Genomic DNA, 6,221 nt, shown 5'->3' on the forward strand with positions numbered 1-6,221 from the left:
AGGGGAAAGAAAAGAAAAGAAAGAAGAAAGAAAGAAAGAAAGAAAGAAAGAAAGAAAGAAAGAAAGAAGAAAGAAGAGAGAAAGAGAGAAAGAGAGAAAGAAAGAAGAAAGAAAAGAAAGAAAGAAAGAAAGAAAGAAAGAAAGAAAGAAAGAAGGAAAGAAAGAAAAGAAAACAGACACATAGAACAATGCAACAGAGAACCCAGAAATAAATCCATGTATTTACAACCAACTCATTTCTACAAAGGTGCCAAGAACAAACACTGGGAAAATGACAGTCTCTTCAACAGATGGCTCTGAAAAACTGGATAACCCTCTCCAGAAGAATGCAACTAGACCCCTATCTCTAAGCATACACAAAAATCAAGTCAAAATGGATTAAAGACTTAAATCCAAAACCTTTAACTATGAAACTACTAGGAGAAAACATTGGGGAAATGCTCCAGGATATTACTCTGGGCAGAGGTTCTTGAGTAAGATCTCAAAAGCACAGGCTACAAAAGCAAAAACAGACAAACAGAATCACATCAAGTGACAAAGCTTTTGTACAGCAGTGATAACAAAGAGAAGAGACAGCCCACTGAACGGGAGAAATTACTTGCAAATTATCCATCTAACAAGGAATTAATTACCAGGATATATGAGGAACTCAAATAACTCTATAGCAAAAAAACAAATAATACAATTAAAAATGAGAAAAATATCTGCGTAGACATTTTTCAAAAAGAAGACAAACAAATGGCCAATAGATATACAATAAAATGCTCAACATCACTAATCATCAAAGAAATGCAAATCAAAACCACAGTAAGATATCCTCTCACCCTAGTTAAAATGGCTTTTATTAAAAAGACAAAAAATAATGAGTGCTGGCAAGGATGTGAAGAAAGGGGAAAACTTGTACACTGTTGGTGGGAATGTAAATTAGTACAATCACTATGGAGAACAGGTTCCTCAGAAAACTAAAAATAGAGCTACCATAGAAGACAGCAATTCCACTCCTGAGTATATACCAAAAAATCAACATATCAAAGAAATAACTGTGTTCACATGTTTATAGTAGCATTATTCATGATAGCTAAAATATGGAATCAGCCTAAGTATCTATCAATGGATTAAAAAAAAATGTGGTACATATATATACACATACACAACAGAATATTATTCAGCCATGAAAAAGAATGAAATTCTGTCATTTGCAGCAACATGAGCAGAACTGGAGGTCATTATGTTACATGAAATAAACCAGGCACAGAAAGACAAATAATGCATGTTCTCACTCGTATGTGGGATCTAGAAAAGTGGACCTCATGGAGATAGAGAGGAGAAGAGTGGTTACCAGAGACTGAAAAGGACAGGGGGAAGGGAGAATAGAGAGGTTGATTAATGGGTACATAAATATAGTTAGGTAGAAGATATAAGACATAGTGTTTGGTGAATCAGTAAGGTTGTTAGGGAAGCAGGAGCCTAGGAGAGCCAGGGTGGCACCACTTTAAGTTCCACTCCATCTTGAGACTAACCAGGCACATTCCTTGCCAGCCATGACGCAGTTGAGGAAAACCTACAAGGACATACTCCTACAACAGCAGAAAGTCTAGATGTCCCAATACTCATAACAATACACATTTTCAAAATAATTACAGTTATGCTTTGATGTACTTACACACTAAAATGTCAAGAATCATTTTCTTTAAATCTACAGTGTGATAAATTTTGTCATGCTGTCTGCTCACCCATATATAGGCACAGCTTAGTTTGGTCTTTACATAGACAAGACCCCTATAAGAAAAACTTAAAAGACAGTACATTCCTCTGCTTGCTTTCTGAGGATGCCCTAGCCTATAATGAAGTAGTTTTCAATAAACTGTATCTTCTCAATGTACAACCTTGGACTGGTGCTACATTTGTTATTGATTTTTGTAGCTAAGGATAATCATTTCAAAACATTTACATAATCCTCCTCATTTTTCCTTTAAAAACTTTTATTCTTCCTTTCTCTCCCTGAATACGTACAGTTTACTGTGGCATGCAAATTCCCATAGCAATGCTCTATTTCCAAATAAGCATTGTTTTCTTTAAGAGATCCTCTTTCCGGTTGTTGTTTAGGTTAAAAATACGAACAAAGGTGAAATTAACTGGAATCCCTACAGAATCCTGATATATCAAGAAAGACTCAAAATCTAGTCAAGGTTGGTGCCACCCCTGAATATCATGAAGAGAGCTGCAACTCGTAGCTTCTATTAAAATGCAAACCAGGTGCTGTTTCTTACTCAAAAAAAAAAGGAGGGATATACCCTCTTACACTGAAAGATGTTTGGACCAAAGCCTTCTTCAGAAATATCCTTTATTACATTATGTTATTATGTTACTATACTTTATTATCTCTAAGAAACATTAATTCTCACTAGAAAGGTGAAAGTAAAATGACTGAGCACATGCTCCTACCACCATAGCACCAAAAACCACAAGCAATGATGGAAACAAATGCTTTAAAATCATTGATTTAAAACGTCTCTTCAATAAGAAGCCATGACTGCAACATGCTAGAAAATGCAGGGAATCCACATGTACCAGAGAGGGTTCCATTGCATACAACAGTACGTACTCTAGTTAGTTTAATCTAAAGTGAATTTATTACAGCAGAGGTTCCCAATCCCGAAGTCATGGACTGGTACCTCCTGTCAGATCAGTGGTTGCCTTAGGAGTGCAAACCCTACTGTGAACTACACAGCTGAGGAATCTAGGTTGTGCACTCCTTTTTTTTTTTTTTTTTTTTTTTTTTGAGACGGAGTTTCACTCTTGTTACCCAGGCTGGAGTGCAATGGTGCAATCTCGGCTCACCGCAACCTCCGCCTCCTGGGTTCAGGCAATTCTCCTGCCTCAGCCTCCTGAGTAGCTGGGATTACAGGCACGCACCACCATGCCCAGCTAATTTTTTGTATTTTTTTTTAGTAGAGACGGGGTTTCACCATGTTGACCAGGATGGTCTCGATCTCTTGACCTTGTGATCCACCCACCTCGGCCTCCCAAAGTGCTGGGATTACAGGCTTGAGCCACCGCGCCCAGCTGGAAGTGCACTCCTTATGAGAACCTCATGCCTGATGATCTGTCACTCAATCACCCCCTGATGGGACCCTCTAGTTTCAGGAAAACAAGCTCTGGGATCCCACTGATTCTACATTATGGTGTAATAATAGAAATAAAGTGCACAATAAATGTAATGTGGCCAGGTGTGGTGGCTGACACCTGTAATCCCAGCACTTTGGAAGGCTGAGGCAGGTGGATCACTTGAGGTCAGGAGTTCGAGACCAGACTGGCCAACATAGTAAAACCCTGTCTCTACTAAAAATACAAAAATTTAACAGGCTTGGTGGCGCCTGCCTGTAGTCCCAGATACTTGGGAGGCTGAGGCAGGAGAATCGCTTGAACCCAGGAGGAGAAGGTTGCAGTGAGCTGAGATCACACTACTGCACTCCAGCCTGGGTGACAGAGTGACACTCTATCTCAAAAATAAATCAATAAAGATAGACAGACAGACAGACAGACAGACGGATAGATAGATGTAATGGGCTTGAACCACAAATCAGTCCCTGAAGCCAAAAATGTTGGGGACCGCTATATTACAGCAAAGCCAAAGGGTATCACAATCACCGAGAGGTCTAAAGAAGATCAACACTGGGCTGTCCTTTCAAGAACATCTTCTAAAACCACACCGTAGAACTGCGCTTCTGGCCCCTTCACAGTCAGGAAACCGTGGAGTCAGGAATCGGCTGCTGCTCTGCAAGCTCCAGGCCAAAGCCACTTACACCGCCCATCCTCCACAGCTGCAAAATGAAGGAGCTGCGTGTAGGGAATTCTAATTTTATGTTGCCTCCGATTTCATTTTGAATACAGATTTAACTTTCTCATACCAGAAACAGAGCTCAGCCACCTTTGACACAGTTTTCAGTTCTACAACACACCTGGATGGCTTAGTCAGCAGCCAGTGACAATTTAGAGACATCTCTCCCGCCTAGCTGACTGGGCTCCTGCTCTCTCACTGCTTCCTTTAAATGGACCATTCAGGCATTAGCGTGTGAACTTAAAACGGCCCATATCCCATTTCCTTATGTATACGGCTAGTGACCACATGCTTCTCTCTTTCTGCCCGACTCTTCATTCCAGCCTTACGTGACCCAGGGACGGAAAAGCCCTCCTGACTCACTGTGCCCTCCTTGGCCAGGTTTTCTGTATTAAAGTCTTTGAACTTGTTTCTTATTGTGGTGGTGTATTAAACGTGTGCCTTCCAGGCCTGGGCACAGTGGTTCACACCTGCAAGCCCAGCACTTTGGGAGGCCGAGGTGGGTGGATCACTTGAGGTCAGGAGTTTGAAAGCAGCCCGGCCAACATGGTGAAACCCCACCTCTACTAAACATACAAAAATCAGCCAGGCATGGTGGTGGGCACTACTTGGGAGGCTGAGACTGGAGAATCTCTTGTACCTGGGAAGTGGAGGCTGCAGTGAGCCAAGATATGACACTGCACTGCAGCCTGGGAGACAACACAGGACTCTATCTCAAACAAACAAAAAAAAGATGAATTTGTGCCTTCCATCTGAAGAAGTAGGTAGGATCTGCCCTATGCTGGGTTTTTTCCGGAATGCAGGGGAGAACATGAGGTCAGGCTCCCAGTGCCAGAGCCATGGCCAGGCAGGTATAAACTGGACATGGGTCAGACATGAGCCACCAGGGCATCTGCCAATACAAACAAGCTTCCTCTGCAAGGGACCCCCCGGACAACGGTCAGACAGTCAGGCATTAGGCCATTTGCCTGGTAAAGGAAGTATCCTGAGAAAGGAACACTGTAAACACCACATCCGGCTCATCCATTTCTGGTTAGGGCAGGGTTGCTAGCCACTCTGTACCAGAACCCTGGTTTAGCTGGGGACTTTCAAAGCACGATGCCCTGCCTCTCAACACTCATGAAGACAGAGACCCAGCACTGAGGAGCCTCAACATCACAGCTGTTTTAAAAAAGCAACTCTGTTAGCAGAAATAGTGGGGGCAGAATAAGTCAGCTTCTACCCCCAGAGTGTTCCGCTTCTGCCCTCCAAAACCCATGTGGCTATAAGTGATAGATGCGACCCTAAATCCCATCTAAAAGCGGAGCTGTAGCTTTGAGGGTTCCAGCCTCAGTCATTCAGGCAGGTGTACGCAGAAGGAGAGTAGAAGATACTGAGTGAGGTGATGCAGGCTCCCACCCAACCTGAAGAGAGAGCAGAAAGGATATGGCTCTCAGAGGAAAGCAAGAGTGATTCCAGGAGAACTCCAAGTGTCAAGGCCTGTGGACATAAGGATCTCCAGGTAGACTTGGAGCAACCACCAGGGTGACTGACTCCATCAACGTTAGAGCAGTAGGTAGGCTGCCCAAACTCCCCTCTTTGAATGGAGAACAAAGACAGAACTGAAGAATTAGTTATGAATGTTGGGTCAGAGGCCATGATTAGGAGGAATAGAAACTCTCCTTCTCTAAGAGAAGCTGGCGGTATGTCCCTCATGGCAGCAAAACACCAATTGTCTAAAATCACTGGAAGCATACCACCTTCATATTCGGGCCAATAGAGCCTCAAAGACAAAGATGAGCATGCAGCCAGGAATCAAACATCTGAAGTAGACAGACACCATGAAAGAGAGATATACAACTTAATGAACAAAGAAATCACTTCACACATTAGAATTTATGCAGCAGACAAATGAGAACTTTGAAAATGTATAAAAACTTAGAGATACAAGAACAGATACTGCATCCACGAAATAAGATTTTTTTTAATATTAGAAAAAAATGTACTTACCAAATAAAAATCCCAATAAATAATCCAAAAAGTAGCGTATACTCAGCTGATGAGAGGACATGCTAGCTGAAAGCCTGAATTTCCCTCAAAAGGAAAGAGAGGTAGTGGGTGCTATGGTGTGCCACTCAGATCCCCCTCTAGGGACCAAGGCACTCATTCTACCATATATTTGCTGTTGACAGGTCACAGCTAACTCCCTCTCTAGGAATTCTCCTCAGGAAAGAAAGCTCCTTTGCCCAGGTAATATCCCCTCCCAAAAGTATACTTCACTTGGATTTAGGACAATCTGAAGTGTCAGCCCAAGCCCAAAGCTCCCAGCAAGGTTAGCTGAGGTCTTTGTTGCAATTGTGTCTCAGGTCAACTTCTCCCTCTACCCCCTACCCTGCTTTTC

The sequence above is a fragment of the Cebus imitator genome, unplaced genomic scaffold (assembly GCF_001604975.1).
Source record: "Cebus imitator isolate Cc_AM_T3 unplaced genomic scaffold, Cebus_imitator-1.0 Scaffold138, whole genome shotgun sequence".
NCBI classification, from domain to species: domain Eukaryota; kingdom Metazoa; phylum Chordata; class Mammalia; order Primates; family Cebidae; genus Cebus; species Cebus imitator.